Consider the following 23,353-nt stretch of genomic DNA (forward strand, 5'->3'; position numbering starts at 1 on the left):
GTACCCCACCCTTCACTAGAATGCATGCTCCCTGAGAGCCAGAACATTGCTTATAATCACTGATGTTGTCCCATGCTTTACATAGTGATTGGCACATAGTAGATACTCAGTAAATATTTATTAAAGAAATAATTACTTTTTTCATTAGGAAAAGAGGGTCCCTTTGGACTAACAGTTCCAAAAAGGAGTTGTTTGGTCTGTTCCAAAACAGCTTTGTGATTAGCTATGTTTTTCTCTGGGCCTTTTTCTGCTCAGAATCCCTGCCAGGGAAGAAATGCTAAAACTCCCATCTTTTAAATATGTAGATCCCTGACATTTGGTTGCTTCATGAATTTTACATTGCATAATGACAAGTGTTTAATTTTATAAACTGCTCCTGTAATAGATCATTTTCAAGAAGAGGCATAATCTGGAAATGCAGTGTAAAGTGCTGTTGCCGAATTAGACAAATGTCTTCCCTCAGCCAGCGATCCTTTCTGTAGTAAATGTTTTCAAGCACTGACGGATTGGAAGCCATGGAAATAGTCTCAACACCCAGCTGGCTGAGTGAGTCAGAAATGAGATGGTCCATGGATCTTTCTCTCTTCCAGGCTGGTGTGTACCAACCCTCAGAATATCTCTGGAATGAAGGAAACACAAACAATTGATTTGTTTCCTGAGGCCCAAATGGTCTTACTAGGCCTGATTTTTAATTCTTTCTTCATTACTATAAAAATGGAAGTCAGAGAAGTAGAGGAAAGAAATAATTATTTCTGGGCTCTAAAAAAGGGAGTTTAGTGCCTTATGGTCTATGTATCAGGCCTCTGGATCAGCTCATGTTGGTTTGAGGTTATGATTGGAAGAGAAGCCACACTCTATGGATAATCCATGCTTCATATCTCACATTTCTGCCATTGTTTGGCCTCAGGAAACTCAATGACTCTCCTTGTGCCTTGGTTTTCTTACCCAAAAATACATTAAACAGGGTTCTCTTTTTAACAGAATTCTGATTAAGAAAATTGAGATTAGTCTTCAAAAGTAAGTGGTTGTAAAAACTATATGGTTGAAAGAAATAAGGCAGTTTCATAAATTATATATAAAGATCATTCATTACAAGTATTTCAAGCAAGATCATCCTTATCGTGAAGGTGCTGTATAAATTCAGTGGAAACACAGAAGAGAAAATTTGATTTGTCAAAGGTTAAGAATGCAAATTCATAAGAAATATGGGCCCAATATATCTAATATGAGCCCAATATATCTGATGTGTCTCTTATTTATTTTTATTTATTTTTTATTTTTTTAATGTTTATTTATTTTTGACAGAGAGAGAGACAGAGCATGAGTGGGGGAAGGGGCAGAGAGAGAGAGAGGGAGACACAGAATCTGAAGCAGGCTCCAGGCTCTGAGCTGTCAGCACAGAGCCCAACACGGGGCTTGAACTCACAAACTGCAAGATCATGACCTGAGCCGAAGTCGGACGCTCAACTGACTGAGACACCCAGGCGCCCCTCTGATATGTTTTTTAAAAAGAGTTACACAACAGATACCATATGGTTTCACTCTTATGTGGATCCTGAGAAACTTAACAGAAACCCATGGGGGAGGGGAAGGAAAAAAAAAAAGAGGTTAGAGTGGGAGAGAGCCAAAGTATAAGAGACTCTTAAAAACTGAGAACAAACTGAGGGTTGATGGGGGGTGGGAGGGAGAGGAGGGTGGGTGATGGGTATTGAGGAGGGCACCTTCTGGGATGAGCACTGGGTGTTGTATGGAAACCAATTTGACAATAAACTTCATATATTGAAAAAATAAAGAAATAAATAATAAAATAAAAAATAAAAAATAAAAAGAGTTGCACCAAAAGAGATTACAGTCCATTATCCATGGTCAATCCATAGGGAGTTCTGTCAGTCAACAAGGCAGCCTCATGTAGCAGACAGAACAGTACAGAAGAATCAGATCTGAGTCTAGATAATGTTCATGGAGTGACTATTGTATCTCAGGCACTGGATAATTTTATAATAATAAAGGCTAAAAAACTTGTCCAAGGCTACACTGCTGGGATTCATATGCAGCAGGCAGATCCTAATGCCACACTCTTAACCATTATGCCATATGGCCTCCTGGTAAAATAATTTCTGGCAAGTCACACTCATTTGCCATACCTAAGTTTAGGTTGAACTACATAATCTCTAAAGTCTTTTCCAGATATAATATAACAGTAGACTGGGCAAGCTATTCTGTTTCTTTGACAGAATATATCAGTATACATTTGTTTTGCAGAAAAAAAAATATATATGTATACATGTCCTTCATGCTTTTTGATGCTTTGTTGATTGTGTCAACAGCAAATTCATGCCATCCAGGCTTTACTGACCTTAATTACTTTTAAGCAATCTTTCTCTTGTGTTGTTGATTCCCTGTCCCAATCCCATAGCAGCTGTTCCAGACATTATTTACTCTCTTTCAGTACTCAACCGCACTTACAATCCCCTCCCCCTTACCTCTCACCTTTAGAAGATAATCTTCCAAGTTTTCTGAGATCAGTGTTCCTGAAACTACTACTCTTCACTTGAAAATAAATTTTCACTATTCCTTCTCTGCCTATTTAAAGGGAAGAGTATCTGTCTTGTCTTTTCAGAAATACCTTCTCTGCCTGCTCCATCTTATGGAAACTTGATCTATAATTTCTCCTTTCTTTTATGTTTTCCATCTCTTAATCTTCTCCTCATCCGTCTAGGAACATACTCAAGTCAGGGGGCTGGAGCAGACCTGGACATGAACTCACATGGTTGAAAATCTCTTCCATGCCAAACACTGTGTTAGACAACTTGCACGTAATGTTTTATTTAGTCCTCACAGCAACCTCAAAAGGTTGATTTTATCATTGGGATGTCATATGATGGAAAATATAATGCTTAAAAACATTAAGTGACTTGGCCAAGGTCATTTAGAAAACAAATGTGCGCCAGGATTTAAACCAAGTTTGACTCCATCTTGGATATCCTGTCTACTTTATTTCACTTGTTTCTTGAATAAATAACCCTTTCCTGCAACCCTGCTGTTTTAAGCTTTCTTTGTGTCTTTCACTGCCAAACTAGTTAAATATGGCAAGTGTTTATTAAATACTACTTATGTGCAAGTGACCAAGCTCTATGCTTCCTCCAAGGGAAGACAAAGATAAATAGCATTATTCTTATCTGCCAGAAGCTTACAACCTAGTAAGTATGAAATATGTAAAGAATAATAAAATGAGGCAGAAAGAAGTACTAAAGTGATCAAAATTTTCTGAGAATACAAAGAACAATTAACTCTAAGGAAAGATCACAGCAGAGTATTTCATAAAATAGTGCTTTTGAGTCCCTCTTGAAGCATTCAAGTCACTTCCACTTGATCTGCAATTATACTTGGGGATGTCTTCTCATTCCTCCCTTTCTGTTCTCGCACCTATACAACCACCATAGTGTCAGAATTTGTCTTAACTCCAGACTTTCTCATTCCAATCCAGCCTGCAAAAAAATCCTTCTAGCTGGGTTGCTCTTCATTAAGCCCATCTCAGAAATAACCTTTGTGGCTCCCTAGTGCCCAGTGAGGAAGAAAAAATTCATTAACTTGATCCTCAACAAATAGAGGTGCACCCTGTGGAGTTGTTATAAAGATCAAATGTGATAACATATGGGGGGAAGAAGTGAAAACCATAGAATATCCTAAAGATAAGCTATTACTAATATTATTATATACCCTACACTTGGGCCAGTGTCTGTTCTCTGAAACCACCCTTGGCCTTATAGCTTATGTCATCCATGTTCCTATATTGCCCTCCCTCCTCATTCTAACTCTAAAATTCTATAATATATATCTCTCAAGTTCTAGCTACAAAAGTTACAGTCCTAGAAAAACATTTCCCAACAGCTTAATGAAAATTTCTTCTGGGAAAACTGAATAGCAACATGCAAAAGGAATGAAACTAGGCCACTTTCTTACACCATACACAAAAATAAATTCAAAAAGGGTTAAAGACCTAAATGTGAGAGTTGAAATGACAAAAATCCTAGAAGAGAACACAAGCAGTAACTTCTTTGACATCAGTCACAGCAACTTTTTTCTAGATGTGTCTCCTGAGGCAAGGGTAACAAAAGCAAAAATAAACTATTGGGACTAACATCAAAATAAAAAGTTTCTGCACAGTTAAGAAAACAATCAACAAAACTAAAAGACAACCTACTAAATAAGAGAAGATATTTGTAACTGACATTTCTGATAAAGGATTAGTATCCAATATATATATATAATTTATAAAACTCAACACCTAAAATCAAAGAATCCAATTTTAAAAATGGGCAGAAGACATGAACAGACATTTCTCCAAAGAAGACATACAGATGGCCAACAGGCACATGAAATGTTCATCATCACTTACTATCAGGGAAAGGCAAATCAAAACTACATTGAAATATCACCTCACACTTGTCAGAATGGCTAAAATCAACAACACAAGAAACAAAAGGTGTTGGCAAGGATGTGGAGAAAAAGGAACTCTCTTACACTGTTGGTGGGAACACAAACTAGTGCAGCCGCTCTGGAAAACAGTATGGAGGTTTCTCAAAAAATTAAAAATAGAACTACCCTATGATCCAGCAATCCAAATACTACTGGCTATTTACCAAAAGAATGCAAAAACACTAATATGAAGGGGTACATGCACCCCTATGTTAATTGCAGTAATATTTACAGTAGCCAAATTATGGAATCAGCCCAAGGTTCCATCAATTGACGAATGGATAAGAAGAGGTGATACACACACACACACACACACACACACACACACACACACACACACATTACTGGAGTATTAGTCAGCCATAAAAAAGAATGAAATCTTGCTATTTGCAATGACATGGATAGAGCTAGAGAGTATTAATGCTAAGTGAAGTAAGTCACAGAAAGGCAAATACATATGATTTCACTCATATGTGAAATTTAAGAAACAAAACAAATGAACAAAGAGGAAAAAAGAGAGAGAGAGAAATCAAGAAACAGATTCTTCATTACAGAGAACAAACTGATGGTTACTAGAAGGGAGAGAGTGGAGGGATATGTTAAATAGGTGGTGAAGACCAAGGAATGCACTTTCCCTGATGAGCACTGGGTAATGTATGGAATTGTTGAATCACTATATTATATACCTGAAACTAATACAGCACTATATTTTAACTAACTGAAATTAAAATAAAAATTTTAGAGGCAAAAAAAATTTTTAATAAGTTTTTTTAATTTAGAAAAAGAAAATTTCCTCCAGCTTCTCCGAACATCCAGAGAGCTTTACTTCCAAATTTTCCAACACATGTGTCACAGCAAGCCAAATGTTATAGATAGCTTAATATATAGCATAACTTCCCTGTTCAATTGGAAGGCAAAGACCACACTCCATTCACCTTCTAAGGTTCATATAACAGTGCTTTATATTTTTTCAAATGTCTGTCAGAAACTTATACAATGGGAGGTTATGTTACTGTGTACTGAAATAATTTTAACAGAATTGAAGGGAGAAATTTTTCATATATTCCTTGCCAGAGTTTAAAGCAGGGCATAAGGATGCAGAAGATACATACCTACACAAAATAGCATCATTGTGGCGACAATATGGGGAGAAGAAAAAACAAAATTGGTCCAGCTGCAATCCTTGTCTTCCCTTCCAATTCTTATTTCCCAGTACCAATGAATCACTGGAAAAACTAAATGGCAATCATTAGATTTGACATCTTTCTCCCAGAAATTCAGAATTCAGAAATGGGGGCTATTTTGAAAATCAAAAGGAGTAGCTGAAAATCTCAGCTAAAAGCACACATTTTTATATTACTCTCCCTCAGTTCCCTCTCTCCCTCTGTGCTATTTATCTCAAGTAACTAGGGGAGCTGGTTTAAGTGACATCTTGTTATGAGCAGTCAAGTCAAATATGCTGCTAGAAGGTTGGGCCCAAGGAGATCTGGGACCCTGGTCAAAACCAAAGTTCTCATTTGCTATAGTCCGGAGACCTCAGTTTGGTCTGCCTCTCCAATCTGGCTATGACTTAAAAATCAGACAGGAAGCCAAAGAATCTCTGAGGGCTGACTCATGTAAACATAAGACAGTGCCAAAGGCCTCAAGCCAGCCCCAGGTGTTCAGACTGCAGACCTGCACTCACCTCTCACCAACCTCTAGTTGGCATGACATTATCTATGGGCTCTGCCATTACTACTACAACTGACTGCATGGTGTTTGGAGAGCAGAGGACTCCTTTCCCTGCTGTCACTTGGAATTCACACAAGGACTGAAAATTGTGGCTGTTCAGGCTAGGCAGGGAGATCCTCAATTCTAGTCAGACTTTCTAAATTGATCTCAGCTTTTATTACCTTATCATCTTCCTTCAGAAAATTCAAAATGTTTCTCATATGTCCCAATCCCACTTACTCTACTTCCTGGGGAAGCTCTAGGAAATCATTTATATTGATAAAATGTTCTACCTTTTTACCTCTGCTGAAGCTGGTAAGAGAGTCAGGGATGGTGTGCTGTTCTTGCCTTTTTCTGTCCATATTTTTTTCAAATAAAATTAGATCTCAAAGATGGACAGAATTTCACACCTGGGAACAGAGTCAGTGTTAAAAAAAAAAAAACACTTTTATCTAGGCTCCTTTTTGTTTACCTGGCCTGCCTAGCATTTTCCATACTAAAGAAAGAAAGAAAGAAAGAAAGAAAGAAAGAAAGAAAGAAAGAAAGAAAGAAAGAAAAGTAAGAAAGAAAAAAAGAAAAAAAAAACATCATTCCCAATCACCTTCTTACCAGAATCCTAGTATAGAGCAGGAATTAGGACATGAGCAGTGCCAAACCATCTTTCCAGGCTCATATTTGTCATTTGGCATCATTATTCCTGTCCTTCCAACAGGGCAACAATTGCATACTTAGACTTGCATTGTTGCAAAAGGCTTAACTGTTTGCTAAGCATGCAAGGGAGGAAATGGAATCATTTCACTGAATCTAAGATCAGTGGTCCTAAAACCGATGGACCTGCTAACCACTTGACATCCCTGCCCTCCAAAATGTCCTGCCCTAGACTGCTGGTCCCCAGATCATTTCTAGGAACGCTGATGGCAATTGTTTTCCCTAAACCATAAAAGAAGAGTCCCTGGAGACAGTATCATGACCATCCAGCTTTCTCTTACATGGGCAGGCCTGCTACTCACTCTTCCAGCTTTGGGGCTGTTCCAACCTAATGTGGGCATCTAGTGTCAGGCTCTGCCTCCTCCCTCCTGCCTGAAGATTCCCTTCCATATAGAATACTTGAGCCATAAGCCATAAAGACCAGGCAGTTCTGAGCTTCCTGTGATCTCTTCATTTGGAGGATTTATGGAGTTGGAATTCACTTCAAATATCCTATTACATTCCTTAAGAATTTTGGAATCCAACATGACAAGAGAAGACTAAAATTCCCACTTGGGCTTAGAGCACCTTTTCCTCTTGGAAATCCGAGTAGAATATCCTGCTACAAAGTCTAAAGCCCCAGGTCTCCAGAGATGAGATTTAGGAATGCCACACAACCTAGCAGCACTGACAGAGGGCATTCTGTCTTGGCTGTATGTGAAATAATGCACACACCCCTGGGGTTCCATAGAATGCTTTTCCTTTCTATTTATTTGCTTGTTTATATCTAGTGCACCCTAATTTTCAAAGGATATGAGATACGTTCAAAAAAATACATAGAGTAGATCATGTTAAAATAATCAGAGGAGGGTAAAAAAAAAAGAGTAGAAAAATAAAACCAAGAGAAAGATTAGCACAGAGAAATGTAGGCTATAAAGTTTGCACAGCTCCTAGAAGTGGGTTACAAATTTGGCTGTGAGTTTGTGAGCAGCCAAAGAAAAATATGATATGATTGGTAGTGTCTATGATGTAAAAATAACACAGTTGCTATAAAGAAGCCAAGCCTTTCCCAGTACTGAGACCAGAGAGAAATGTCTCTTTCAGATCCACATAAAGAGAAGATTGTGTGATGCCATGCACTTTCTAGTAACACTCCTGTGACAAACAAAACAACTTTCAAGTGACCTTTGTCTCCCAACTTCCCTTAATCTAGCAAATGGCACAACAGTAAAGCACAGCTCAATAAAAGCAGCTGTCCAAAATCATTCCTGAATATGAAAATAAATTACTAAATAAAATTCAGAAAAAATAATCTCTTGAGAGAGTAAAATAAAATGCTTAAACTACCCAGGTCTCTTGTGGTTTGAAATGATCCTAAGCGTAAATATTTAAATATCTGGAGAAATAAGCCATCTGGAAATACTTCAGGCCATTCTATGAGATGACTATTTCTTTCAGCTGGGAGTTTGGTATGAATTGGGCAATAGAAATCTTGATATTATGATTTCAGCAAGAATCTGAAAAGCCAAGAGTTTCTAATCAATAATAGAGCCATAAACTTTGGCTATCACCTAAGCAAGAGGAAGGACCAAGTCATTATATTAAGAAAGACAAAGGAGGAGGAAGAAGAGGAGGCATAAGAGGAGGAGGAGGAGTATCAAAAGGAAGAGAGGACTCTTTCCTACGATATTGTGGTAGACTAGATGGCCAGAAGAAAGTAACCCAAGCAAGAGCAGAGCTGAGACCAAAAAACCATGCATTAGATCTCTGTGTCCTTAAATGGTCTCCTTAGATCCAAAATCCTTGATTAATTCCAATTCCAGCCAAGGAGATAATACTTCTCATTTTCTATGGCTATGTTTTAAGAATGACTGTATTTTAATTATAGGCAAGATGATATTTCAGGACATCTAAGGAAATATATGTATAGCTCTTACATCTATTCAGGGAAATTTCAAAGTATTTTAGGTTCCTTTAGTATAAAAGTATTGAAGGTGCTATGTAAATGTAGGTTATTATTACAATTTAATGACATTCCCCTGAAGCAAAAACTGCTAAAATCCACAAAATGCAGAAAGAAGCATACACACATCTTATCATTTGGGGGCAATTAATTAACAAACACATAAACAATTCACTTAGTCACAGGAAGATAGAGTAATAATATTAAACATGTAGGTCTAGAAACCCAATTCTGGTAGCTATCTTGTCTGTTCCATTGCAGGGGAGAAAATACAGAACAGGACTCCCGTCTCCACCCAGAGACCCTTCCCCCTACACACACACACACACACACACACACACACACACACACACACACCACCCCTAAGAATACAATGCAGACCCTTTAGGGACTGACACGTCCCTCTAGGTCAGCTATGAATAAAGCCCATGTAGAACATGAATTCAATTCTTACAAAAACATGCTTTGTCTGTGAAACTAGTGAAACAAAATGGTACATGCTGCACACTGGCTACCATCCATCAACCCTACTAACGGTGCAAGAGGAGGGCAGACCGTAAATATAAAATAACACAACAAATTTCAACTTGTGTTTAACTTTGGAATGCAAGAATTTTAGAGTTTAGAATTGTTTTAGCCTAGACACAGCATGTAATTGGGTAAGACAAACTGGAATTAACCAGCCTTAAATGAACCATTTGCCAAAGTTAATCTACATAGCAGATAACTAACCTTGGTAGAAATGGAGAGCTGCCTCTGTTTAAGAAACCATGCAAAGTTATACAAAGACCTGCGATCATATAGGTATAAAAGGCAGTCAGTTACATTCAGCTCCATTTGAGTTTGTCTCTAAACTGTCATGTCTTTCTCCAAATCTAGTTTTCAAATGTGCTCATCACTGGTAACTTTTTCTCCCTCTATTTTGAATGTGTCTCTAATAACTGGAACTGGTTTACTGGTCACCACATTAATCCAAGAATTAGAAACAAAAAGAATGATTCATTTCCTATTCTACCATCTTAAATACAAATTAACAACAACAAAAAAAGATCCTCTAAATCTTCCTTATGGATTTCGATGGTTCAGAAATATGCAGAGCACTTGAAAGCAATAAAAGAAATAACCTAAGAAAATTAAGCAAAATGAATTTGCAATTAGTTTGTAAAATTGCGACAAATGCATTTTGAAAGCAAAGAGTAAAATGTAACTTTGTTCAGTATAATTTGAAATTGCCTTTTGTGCTTAATATAGTTCACTTATAATTAGATGAAGATTTTGTTCTGGTTTGAAACATTCAAAGTTCCATCTTGAGATTGCTATGTACTATGTACACAGAACTTTTCAGCAAGAAAGTCTGCTGCCGCTGCTGCCGCATTTGCTTTGACAGCCTTTATCCTAGTTTTATAGAAATGAAAGAGTGAAAGAACACAGCTGGTTTGAACAATGGAGCATGTTCAACATTAGGCCAAACACTTTAGATATTGCAAAATATTGCAGGCTATATTTATAGCTCTTAGCAGGTTTTTGAAATTCATGCTGATACTGCCTTACTCTTGCTTATTGGACCAAATTGCCATTTAATGATTAAATTATCTTTTGGTTAAAAAAATTGCTTTCAAAGGCAATGACACTTAGACTAACCTCTTGGCAATATCAAAACAGTGATGGCTTAAAATGCTTTCTAAAGGAGTTCAAGATGTCTTAAAAATTCAAGATCATTCTGGTTATTGAAAGTGTTTAAAAGACTTTTATGTTGATATACCTTGTTTTTCCCCTAAAGAAAAGGCATATCCTGCTTCTGATAACCTCCCTCCCAGTCATGAAATTGTGCACTGACTCATATGCCAGCACCTTCCAGAAAACTGCCCAAGGGAAATCAGGGAACAGGCCTTCAGGTAATTGCCTATTGCCTATTTAAACTTTTCTTTTTCTGTGGCAGTTGTTTTTAATAGAATTCTCTTATTTTTTAATAGAATTCTGTGACTTTGGGAAGTGCCAGCAGGGGCTCATATTCTTTCACATTAACAACATGGGAAGCAGTAAAAAGAAGTGGGCAGCGGTTATAAGTTTAGTGACCATAAGCTAATCCAGGCAAAGTTTTGAAGGACAATGGGATTTCTACAGGTTTATCAAGTGCATGAAAGCTTCAAGGGCTAGTAGTGCCAATGCCACCCTACCCTTCCAGCCCAGAGTGAATGTCACCTAATTCCCATGGCATCTGTTTGTTTAACACATTGCTATTTATCATCACTGCTATTAATGAGATATTTGAATGTGTATGCTTTGCCTCCTAATCTAACAATGATGATCCTAATACTCACCATTTAATGAATATATACTGTGTGCCAAGCAGTATACTATATATTTTATTCTCTAGACAGTTGTTCAAAGCAAGAACTTTGACCTGTTTCAGTTATCTGTTTCAGATGCATAACAAACCACCCCAAAACTCAGTTACTTGTTATTTCTCACAGTTCTGAGGGTTGGTTGGGCAATTTGTCTGCTGGTCTTGTGGGGGTCACTCAGGTAGGTGCAGTCACTTCACAGCTTGACAGCAAAATAGTCTCATTTACATGTACTGAAATTGGTATTGGCTGTCAGTTTAGGAAGCTCAGTTTCCCTCTACATGGCCCCACTTCTCCAGTGAGCTAGACTGGATTTCTTCACAGCATGGTACTCTGAAGGTTCCAAGACCACAAGAGTAGAAGCTGCATAGTCTATTAAGACCGAGGCTCCAGAACTCACACAACATCACATCTACCATGTGGCCAGTACAGATTCAAGGAGACATAAATAGTTTCTATCTCATAGGAAAAGCAGCAACTTCACTTGCAAAGGCACGTGGCTGACACAGAGAGGTGTGATTCATTGGGAGCCATCATTATAATGATCTACCATATTATCAGACAAATCTTCCCTCTGCAACTTTCCATATGTGTGACTGTGAACAATCTGTTTAACCTGAGCCTCAGCTTCCTCATCTATAAATGAATTATCTTGGGGTTTTCATTTTAAAAAGTACATAAAATATTTTGCTTAGTGTCTACTATATAGTAAGCAGATCGTTGTTAAGTGGAAGAAATGTGTGTGTGTGTATGACTTCTAGTCTGAATGCATAGCACCATGAACTATGTATGGATATCTCAATTTTATAGACATGATACCTGAGCCCCAGGTGGGAGAGAGGAGTCTGTCTTGCTGTAGTTAGTTTTTGAAGTCACACAACAAAGTAAATAGTGGAGCCCACACCCAAACAAATGATTTTCTGATTCTGAAACTTGTGTTCTTTCTACCATACTATGTAGGTTCTCATTAGCAGAAGAGAGTCTTTCTCACAATTGCATCTTATCTACCTAGAATAGGGGTTGCCATACTAGCTTCCCAAGAAATGAATGTCAACTGAAGAATCAAGGGAACCTGAAAAACTGATATTGACTTCTAAGTTAAATATTTACATAATATTTTAAATTGATCCCCAAATATTCTAATTGATGTTCCCTAGAATATTAGGGCTTGGTAAAGCCATGCTTCCTACCATAGAGGAGTTGTCAAGCTCCCTCAGAACCAGAGAGGAAGGGCTCCCAGAACCCAGAGGCATCCATGGAGAACACTTGGTGATTCTGATACTTGCCTACAAATAACAATCATGTGTGAGCGTTTAAAAATCTCTTGCTCAGGCCAGTTGAATAAGAATCTCTGAGGGGTGGGACCAAGACTTCTAAATGGGTAAACTTCTCTCAGGAGCCAATGAAGCAATATCATCTAGATCCCCGGAACCTTTGAAACAGCTAGGAGGCCAGCCCAACAAAGACAGATTTAAGTTTTCAGTTTCATTGTCCACCCAAAGATATGAGTTGGAAACAACATGTGGTCTTAGAGTGAGAACCACAGAAAGCTGCCCCACTGAATTTATTTCCAGGAGTCATACAGAGAATCAAATAGGAATGAGGTACCACACCTCATATATGGTGTGGGTAGTAGGTGCTTGAAATATGCCAGCTACAGTATGCTAATAAGAGATGTCCCTGATCTTGAAAGAGAAAAGGACCCTCAAGTTGTCTGCTTCCAAAAAAATACTTGAGTCTCAGACCAAAGGGAAAATTGCCCTGGGTCCTGAGCTCAGGCTGTGGACAGGAAAGACTTATCAAACATGATACTGACTTCACTGAGTCTTTCAAGGTATATGATGATGCTTTATATCAAGTAAACTGAAGGTTTACATGATCCATTCAAAGAAAAAAAACATTTACTGAATCTCATTTTTGCTGTTCTATGAAGACCCATGTTCTTTGCCTTTTTATTTCCCATAGCATTTGATACATAGAAGATTCTATTATTTTTTGCTGATGCTTTGAGAGACAATTGCTTTCACCCATAGCATTTTGAGTTCTTTCTCCGTGATTCTTAACTTACTCTGACTGGATCAAAGTCATTTGAGTACTTGTCTAACTTGTCACTCTTCCCATTACCAAATAAAGCATGTCGACGGCAGGGCCTATGTCTTTTTCATCTCATAAGCCTCCAACATAACTGGCAAGGTAACAGGTACACAGGAAGCACTTAGAGAATATTTGCTGTTTGTTTTTTTGCCTACTGAAAGTGTTCATAAAAGTAATTCTTTTGGAAAAAACACCAGAATATAAGTAGAGATTCAGGAGCAGAAGGTGAATAAAACATAAATTTCTCAGATGTACATAGTAGGGTCTTTTGTATACCGAGGTATTGTTACCAACATGCAACAAGGCAAGTAGCTAAAAAGAGAATTTATTTCTTTGGGAATTCTACTGAACTTTAATAATCAAAATCACAAGTTATGACTGTTTTTGATTTTCCATTTAGGTAAATTTTGTCTCCCTAATCTGCCATATCTTCAGGAGCCAGAATATTCCTCATGATACATATTTATATTTGACATGTAGAATATATTAAACAGTATTTGATTAAGGAAGGAGACACATGTGACAGTCTAGAAAACCTTGTTTCTCTTATTTTGCATAAATAAATTACAACAATATCAGAATGTTGATACCTTAGGACAGGGTTCTAGACTTCAACAGTCTGTTGAAGACTCCAAGGAGGAAGACTGGAAACATGCATATTCATGGATCTTCAGCTCTATTGAAAAAAAGAATTAATAGTAGTTTTTAAACCTAAATTAGTCCACATTTATTCGTTCTAAAACTAAGGTCTTTGAAAATTATCAGAATTTACTCATCAACACTGATGCTATTCTTCACATAAAATCATTATGACATCATTCACTCAATGACTGCAGAAATAGCTTAGTTGAATTATTTTCCCTATTTCATTTAAGTGGGGGAAGCTGTACACACCATTTCTGTTTATTGTATGCGCAAAGCATAATAGTTTAGCAATCTTAAAAACCGTGAAATAAAAGCATATTTTCAAGAGTGAATGTCTTTTTCTAAGAATTTTTTAAATCCCCCTGTGATAATCCATACTAAAAATAGAGCTCAACACCACTATCTTAAAAGGACAAAAGCTCAATATAAAGAATAGATTCACTTTAATACCAACATGACTTTACAAATGTCATTCCTTTTACCTCAACTGTTTCTCAGCCATTCTCTGCCTTCAAGTCCCAGAGTAAATGCCACTTTCTGTTAAATATTATCTGACATTTACTCTCTACTCAAAAATAATTCATTGTTTCTTTGATAATCCTATATCATGTTTTATATGCTTTTAATAAGGAACTTCACTAATTAATTTATCCATTTTTTCAACAAGCATAAAGGGGCTCACTATTCATCATTCTTGGCATCAGGAATACGGAAAGAAGCATGATGCTAGCTCCTGCAATGGTGTTGTAATTGTTTTTCTGTTTCTCTCTCCCATGCCATAGGTTCCCCGAGGTATGAAGTGTTTGTTTAATGAGCTGAGCAAGTCTAGAGCAGCAGGTGGCAAAAAGCCCCCAGTATTGTGAAGCCCTTAGCTATGCCAATAAGGCCTCCACCTTCTCTTGTTGAGTTTCTTTTTCTCCTTCTGCTTTAAAGTCAACATTTCCCTTCCTCCTTCAACTCCTCTTGCAACCATTCCTGCCAAACTTTCATCTACCATGCATAAAATTGAGCCCACTCTTTTCTTTACCCAAACATCCACCATCTTCTCAGTCTCCCAAGACAGAAACCCAAGAGTCATCATCAACTTCCCTCTTTTCCTGACCTTCCACATGTACAACACAACTAAAAACCTAAAAAGCTTTTTTGATGGCTTTTCATTACCTTCCTAATAAGGTGCTGAGAGATCTAAGTCTCTCTCTTACAGCATATAAGACTCTTTGTGAGTTGGCCTCGCTTTTGCTGAGCTCTCTAAACTCACTCCTACTCATTCCATCTACTCAAGAACACACACTAAGGGGAACAAAGGTGTCCTTAGGAAAACATGATTGTGAAACAGAGAAAGCTAAAATTTTCTCACATGTCATATATAATGCTGCTTAGGGAACTAATATAAAGAATAAAAACTTTATCAAGTTCTGTCCAAGGGAGAGTGATTCTGTTCCTCTTAGACATGGATATTCCAATAACTGTAACAGAACAAGGAAAATTTTAAATCACAAATTAAGTTGGGGCATCTTCTGAAAACTTTGCTCCCTCCCATTGCACTCACCTCTTATGTAGAATGTTTTTATGATTTCCAGATCCAAATTCATGAAATTTGAAAACTAGAGGAAATACCAAAATGATCTAATCCAATCTCCTCACTTCACAGATGGGAAAACTCAAGCCCAGAATATTAAGAGATTTGTCCAAGTTCACATGACTAGTAAATATCCATTCCTTTTCTTCCTCCCAACAAAAATAAAATGCATTTTTTCTGAGGCACAAACTCATTCATATGCCAAAGCCTCTGTTCCAATGTGGTTTCATCTCTAAGATTCACTTCTTATTTTGCATTTTCAATTAGACACAAGGTGAAATGTCTCTTTATGGAAATCTTGACTTACTTTTACCTGTCGCTGTGGGTGTATTAAAGTATATGAAGTTATAAAAAGATATGAAATGTGAATATAATCTAGTTTAATTATTTCCATCCTCCAAAGACTATGATTGCAGTTAGATGTCAGTGAAATCTCCAGTGGTTGAACTTCATGCCTAGAAAAATAGTGAGCAGAAAGAAAGGCTGGAGAAAAGGCAGCTGATGAAGAGTACCAAAAAAGAACATCTATCTCCACCAAAAGAACATGTACCCATGATGGAAAACCTGCAGGTTCGTATAGCATCAGTGAGTCAAAGATGATGACAATATCTGGCAAAGTGAAACCAAGCCAAGTTCAGTCAATTTATAGATCACTGAGCTACCTTTTAAGTGAAAAAGCACTAGAAACATTTTTATTTAATAACTTACTTGTACTTCCTGTCTGTTCCTTTCCATTAGCCAGGGGCTAAATCTGAGACAAACTAACTGCTGAGGTACAATTCTTTGAACAGGCTAGAGTCAGCAGCCCTCTCTAATTTGTAGGATGATCAGTGGGCATCAATATAATAATCTGCACCTGAGTTTTAAACATCTGTGTTTGTATTCATCATTTTTTTATGCTGTTAAATTTTGACCCCTGACTCTTCCATGCTACACAATTGGAAGATAAGATTTCCCAAAACTCTGAACAAGCCCATACTACAGGCAGTACCTTTTGCATCTCAGACTGCTAGGATGTTGGGTTTGAACTGGAAAGGAAAATAAGGCTTTTGCCTTATTTCCCCTGGTCAAACATTGTTAACCCTGGCCAAATATCGTTTACCCTGACCAAACAATTTTGCCAGTCAAACATTTCTTAGATATCAACTTCAATGTCACCTTCAATGTCTTTTCTAGTTTCTGCTTCCTATGATATTTTCCTTTCCCTATGCTGCATGTCTATTCTTTCTTCTCTTTTAATTGCATCTTCTGCCCTTAAGAATTTTTCCACACATGCACATGCACATACACTTACCACTATCCTCACCCCCCTGTACAAGGCACAGGCCTAGAAAGATGACTTTATATGCCATCTCATATATGCCTTATCTGCTACAAGTCTCTACTCAGAGCACTGTCCCCATGTCCTGACCAGGAAGAAACTTGGCATGTAGATCTATGTCCAAAGTATACAGGTGGGAAAGGGGAGACATGTACTTAGCTATTATCTGAGCTCCAAACTTTGGAGGGAGCCTCATCTGTGAGAACTTTATTACTAACTCAAGGAAGCAACTGGATGAGGTAAAAGAGGGAATTAACTACATGATTCGAAACTCGTATGCATACCCACAATTGCCCTATCACCTCCTCTATCATCACCAAGGCAAAATTATAGTACTTTCATATCTCCCTTCCATGTCCTTCCTTTTAAATTATTTGTTGATTGACTATTTTGACTACTTTTTCCTTTCAAGTCTTCTCTCCCTGTTTACTTGAGCCATTTCATGTGTATAAAAAATGTTGATGGGGCGCCTGGGTGGCTCAGTCGGTTAAGCATCCAACTTTGGCTCAGGTCATGATCTTGCGGTTCCTGAGTCTGAGCCTTGTGTGGGGCTCTGTGCTGACAGCTCAGAGGCTGGAGCCTGCTTCAGATTCTGTGTCTCCCTCTCTCTCTGTCCCTCCGCTGCTTGTGCTCTCTCTCTCTCTCTCTCTCTCTCAAAAATAAGTAAACATTTTTTTTAATGTTGAATGGTTGGCAATAAGTAGCACAACTTTCCTGGATCATGTACTTTTTTATGGATGATCTTGGCAAACAGAATTCCAGATTGTTTCAGTATCTTTCCTTGGTACCAACATGACACAGTTCCTCTAGGTTGGAACTAGGTTGGAACAGGGTCTCAATTCTGTTACTGTGACCTCAACCCATTATGAGGTATCAGGAAATGGAAGACTGAAGATAAAAAGTCCTAATCCCACCAAGGTTTCAATTCTCCTGAAAGGCCTCAACATTCCAGATATCCAAGGTGTTTTTCTAAATTCACTTTTTATTCTGAAGAATTTTAGAAACCAAAACAATGGCAGTTTATACTAAGACCCTATTATTTGATCCACCTTTAACAGAAACTCCTTAGACTTATAATTGACCACAGAATGAAAGAATATTTGCTTTTATTAAATATATAATACATATATTTTTAAAAATTTTTTTTACATTTATTTATTTTTGAGAGACGGAGAAAGAGCACAAGTGGGGGAGGGGCAGAAAGAGAGGGAGACACAGAATCCGAAGCAGGCTCCAGGCTCTGAGCTGTCAGCACAGAGCCCGATGCGGGGCTGGAACCCATAAACCATGAGATCATGACCTGATCAGAAGTCAGGCACTTAACCAACTGAGCAACCCAGGTCCCCAATATATAATCCATATCTTAATAAAAAAGAAAGATAACTATGTTTTTGATTGCTCATTTCTGAAACAAGGAAAATAGTATAGAGGGTTGTTGTGAATGTTAAATAAAATAATATATTTAAAGTACTAGTGTTTAGCATTGGGCCTGGCATATAAAATGTACTCATTAAATATCATGTATCATTACTGGGTCATAGAACCTACTAGTATTTGTTGTCTATCCATACCACAAATAAGATTTTAATGATTTATGCCTAAAGCTCAGAATGGACACATTGATGACTTTTCACTGGGTATCAAAATAGCTAGGTGATTGACCTAATTTTTCATTTTCAATGAGTTGATGTGGCATTATGTAGATCCAACCTAAGTGGACCATTAATTCCAAAATAACTGAAGGATGATCCCACACACTTGACCTGCTTTCAGCCTCCCTGTTGAGAGTGACAGCAGAAAGTTTAGATTTGAGTCCATTTGACAGTTAGGCACTCATAAATATTAAAAACTGCAACGCAATCACACTATCACTTCTCAGCTTGTGAGTCTGTGGGATTATTAGCTCTGCTCTCAGTGATACAGAAGTTGCTTGGAAATTAAAAGGCTACAAAGTCCCTCATTCTAATGAGGTTCAGATCCTCTACATTATACAATGCTATAACTTATTTCATAGGGATGCTTTCTAAGGAGAATTAATTCTATAAAGAGAGCTCTGTGAAGCAAAAACTATTAATTAGCATTAATTAATGAAAATATTAAAGGTTGGCATAGCACAAATTATACTCTCAATGATACCAAAAAAACTTATATGACTCCAGCAAGACAGTCACCCTCCATCCTTCCCTCCATTCCTTCCTTCCTTCTGTAGCTCCCTCTTTTCCACTCTCCTTTCCTCCCTCTCTCTATAATATGCCAAAAAAAGATCAAGCTAAATGTGCAGAGGAAATAGGTTTCATATTGCTTATCAAGTCTGATCAATTAGGAATGTCTTCCTGGAGTGTTAAATTGGAAAGGATTGTGGGGTTGAATAAAGGTCCATCAAGAAAGAGCTCTATGTTTTATTAGTGATATATGACATGAGAGAGGAAACTGAAAACACTCTGATGTCTAATTGCTGCACTGAATTGGATAATCTCTATGTATTTTCCAACTAAAAAACTCTATCAGCCATTCTTTTAAGAGCCTCTAAAATTGAGAAACCCTGCCTCACACCATGCCTCCAGAAGCACTTTAAATTTGATGTATACTCAAGTGCCACCAAAAAGATTTCAAGGTGGTACTAACAAAATTACCCTTGGAGATACCTAAAGTAGAAGGATGGCTTACTGAAAATTGGACCTTTTTCTATGCTGTAGTGAGAAGAGATGCTGAAAAATCTCCTTGAAAATTCTTAAGAGGATAATTCACCTCTGAGCCATAAAACTTACCTCCACCCTCCCATCTTCAGAAATAGTGAAGGTGGGTAGAACTGGAACCTCTCTTGGAAACTGGATGGATGGCTTTATTGTCAAGAAAAAGGATGTAAGAAGATCTTACAGGGGTTGAGAAGGAAAAATTGTCCAACAACTGGAGGACATATCCATATAACAGGTATTTCAAGCCCTTGAAGGAATGGCTAATTAGATTATCTGTGATTCAGTGTGTCTGGGGTTGTGAGGGACTTGGAGGGACATATGGATGGGAATGGAAGAGCTTAAGCTCTAAAAGCAAAAACTCTGGGATGATCCAGGATGAACCTGGGTATTCTTAGGTAAGCTTAACCATTCTCCCTCCATCTTCCCTCTCACCAGGATGACCATCTTCTCTCCAAGGAGCTGGTGACAGGATTTGGCTGGTAGAAATCAGCACTCTGTAGGGCTCATTAATAACTATAGTGTGTAAGCATCACAGGAACCAAATCCCTGATTTATCCTGATTGGATACAAAATTCAGACCCATACCTCAAGTGAACTGTATAAACTTCCAAGAGTGGACACAAAAGAGAAATACACATCTTACTGGAAAATAAATAAATAAATAAGAGCTATGACCATTTGTCCCTAGAGTTTTTGGAATCATTCCTAAGGGTTACACTAGAACCATAATTTAGAGCTTAGAATCATAATTTAGAGATAGATCCTGGCACATTTTACATTACCATTTCAACAGTTACTATGGAATTAGCATCCACGTCTTCTCCCCACCATCTAGACACTATCTGTCAGATCTTTCTGTATCAGTCTAAGTCCTATTCTGCATATGTTAAGGTATTGCATTCAGGACTGTTGTATGGAAGTTCAAAGGAAAGTACAGAGCTCAGTGCTGAAAAATTAGTTTTTATCAGTTGAAAAAAGTCTAACAGAAGACATTAAATCTGAAAAGCAAATGTGAAAACCAGAAGAGACAGGGCTTCATGTGACACAGCAGATATGTAGATATTCATAAGTGAGAAGTAGAAAAATTGTACAGAAAATGGTAACGGGATTCAGTACAGGCCACCCCCAAATATGACACCTTGGCATATTGAATATTTCAAGGTGAAGGAATTTGAGAAACAGAAAGCACCTGAAAGATTTTCTGACCTTCCTATGAAGCAGGTTATAAGATCCTCATGTGAGAGGTGCCTTTCCTATATTCAGAGGAAAAGAGCAACCTTATCTCTGAAGACAGAGGGATGTCAAAAGGAATTTAGATGCACGGGCCTCAAAAGTTTTCTCCAGTTTACTACTCTTAGCTCATAGCCTTTTTGGTCCTATCACATTTTCTATAACTCTCCAAGGTTCACAAGGCCCAGCAAAAAAAAAAAAAAAAAAAAACACCAATCAGGCTTCATTGCTTCTTTGGCTTATCATTTCCTTATGGAGGGAGACTCACATGTCACATAAAAGTTACATTAAATAAATTTGTATGCTTTTCTCTTAATATGTTCTTTGTTAACAGGGCCCCAGCAAGAACTTAAAAAGGTAGAATAAAAGGTATTTTTCCTCTCCTGCAATGGCAACCATGCTCGGTGTAAGGGAGAGAGCACGGACATCTGAGAGGCGGTTTAACCCAGTGTAAAGAGCTTCTCTTTTTTTTATTCAATTCTGGATTCAGAGGTCCCAGGGCCTATTTGTCAGGGTAGTGATATTGTCTGAGTAGATTTAAGAAAAAGTTGTTAGAGGCGCCTGGGTGGCGCAGTCAGTTAAGCGTCCGACTTCAGCCAGGTCACGATCTCGCGGTCCGTGAGTTCGAGCCCCGCGTCAGGCTCTGGGCTGATGGCTCAGAGCCTGGAGCCTGTTTCCGATTCTGTGTCTCCCTCTCTCTCTGCCCCTCCCCCGTTCATGCTCTGTCTCTCTCTGTCCCAAAAATAAATAAACGTTGAAAAAAAAATTTAAGAAAAAGTTGTTAAAAAGCATTTCGGTTTCAATTCAATTCAACAAATATTTACTAAGTATCCATGCTTTATGTGCATCCTTAAAGACTTTAGTGGAGAAAAGTAAAAGATACCAACAAAGAAATTGGATGATTTTAATTTTTTTTTTTTTATTTTAGAGAGAGAGAGCATGAGTGGGGGAGAGGAGCAGAGGGGCAGAGGGAGAAAGGGGGAATTTTAAGCAGGTTCTATACTCAGTGCAGAACCTGATGTGAGGCTCAATCCCACAACCCTAGGATCAAGACCTGTGCTGAAATCAAGAATTGGATGTTCAACCAACTGAGCCCTTCAGGCACCCCAGGAATTGGATGACTTTAAAAGAGAACTATTGATTTCTATCTGTACTGCAAACCAATTTACTATGATGACATCAACTTCTTTGCTCTCTCATAGTATCTGATCTACAAAGATGATCATCTCTTTTTGCCCAATGTTTGCATTTAAAGTAAATCAACCTTTTGTCTTACCAGTCTCTCACTAGTTTCTGACTCCTACACACACTCACTCCTCTCCCATTCACCACCCCCCATTCATCCCTCTGCCTTTCTTTTTCTCCTACAATCCTTGAATTGATAGCCTTTATTAACAATGACAAGTGTTTTCAGCAAATCCCATCTCGCTTCCTTCTTCCTTTCCTCTTGTTGTTGGCACCTCCACCTGTCTTTACTCCATCCCCCTCTCTTAGTATTGTCACCAGCTTCTATCAAAGCTTGTACTTAGGATGAATCTGATCAGCTCTCTCATTTAAATGTTCTTTTCATTCATAAAGCTTAATATGCTGATTCTTCCAAGGGTATTTGCATTTTTACAGGTGGCAAAATCTTAGATAGAAAGGAATAAAGCTGTCATGGTAAATTTTCAACCACTGGAAAACTAATGGAGGGAGCCATTGAGATACCAAAGGAATCTTCCCAAGCACCCTGAAAAACACTTCTATCTTCAATTCCATAATACAGAACACTTCCCAGTTTTCTAAGAGGTACCTGCTGGGATTTCTTGGCTCGGATTTGGATCCTTAGTCTGTAATTTTCCTGGGGTGGTGTTCTCTCATCAGAACTAGAGCTGCTGGTGCCCTGAGTCTGAGTAGCAATAATTCTCCTGGAACATTCAAAAACTTTAGTGCCTAGATGCCTTGGAAATGAAGGAGTTAATACTCTTAAGTGCCCATCAAGACAAAGTTAATGGGTCTTAACAGAAACCTGAGCAGGAGACCAACCACCTGCATTCAGAATGACCACTTTTCTAAGGAATCCTGGGTGGTCCGCCTAAGCAGGTTCCCCCATGCCCTGGGGGGCCAGTGGCTCTGAGAAGAATCCAGTTCAATAATGAGCAAAAGAATGATTAATAGTGCTTCCTCCCCTCAGTTTCAGATGGGGTGGGCAGCAGGGTCCCGGAAGAAAAGCAAACAGCTGGATATTACATTGCAGTGTGGACAGAAATCACTTATGTGTTAGATTCAATATCATTCGAGTGATTGAGGATTGGAATCAAAGCTCTCACGCTTGACTTACCATGGCAAAGATCAAGGTGCTGTGCCATTTTTATTAAATTTTTATTCATTTGTTCATTTATCATTAAAGACCTTTTAAAATTCAGAGGCATCATCTTCTCTATTATCTAAAAAGGTAGAGTAACTATTTTGTAACACATTTACACTTTTAAAGAAAAAGAAAATTTCATGTGTGGGCCTTCTTATTGGATGTAAATATTCTATGTATACATACACATGTATGCATATATAAAATATATTGTTCGTAAAATACTAATGAAATTCATACTTGGCATAGGGGTTTGG

At 37.9% G+C, this 23,353-nt stretch overlaps 1 long non-coding RNA gene across 3 annotated transcripts in view; it reads right to left on the reverse strand.

The window, feature by feature from the left end:
* Nucleotides 1-200: 200 nt before the first annotated feature.
* Nucleotides 201-23,353, reverse strand: part of LOC128316011 (uncharacterized) — a 134,717-nt gene continuing 111,564 nt past the window's right edge. For all 3 annotated transcript variants that reach the window (XR_008299337.1, XR_008299338.1, XR_008299339.1), the window contains 2 exons: nt 13,869-13,954; nt 201-619 (listed from right to left, as the gene is read on the reverse strand). This is a non-coding gene — a long non-coding RNA (uncharacterized LOC128316011). The remainder of the gene's footprint in view (nt 620-13,868; nt 13,955-23,353) is intronic.

This window comes from Acinonyx jubatus, chromosome B3 (genome assembly GCF_027475565.1).
Source record: "Acinonyx jubatus isolate Ajub_Pintada_27869175 chromosome B3, VMU_Ajub_asm_v1.0, whole genome shotgun sequence".
NCBI classification, from domain to species: Eukaryota; Metazoa; Chordata; class Mammalia; order Carnivora; family Felidae; genus Acinonyx; species Acinonyx jubatus.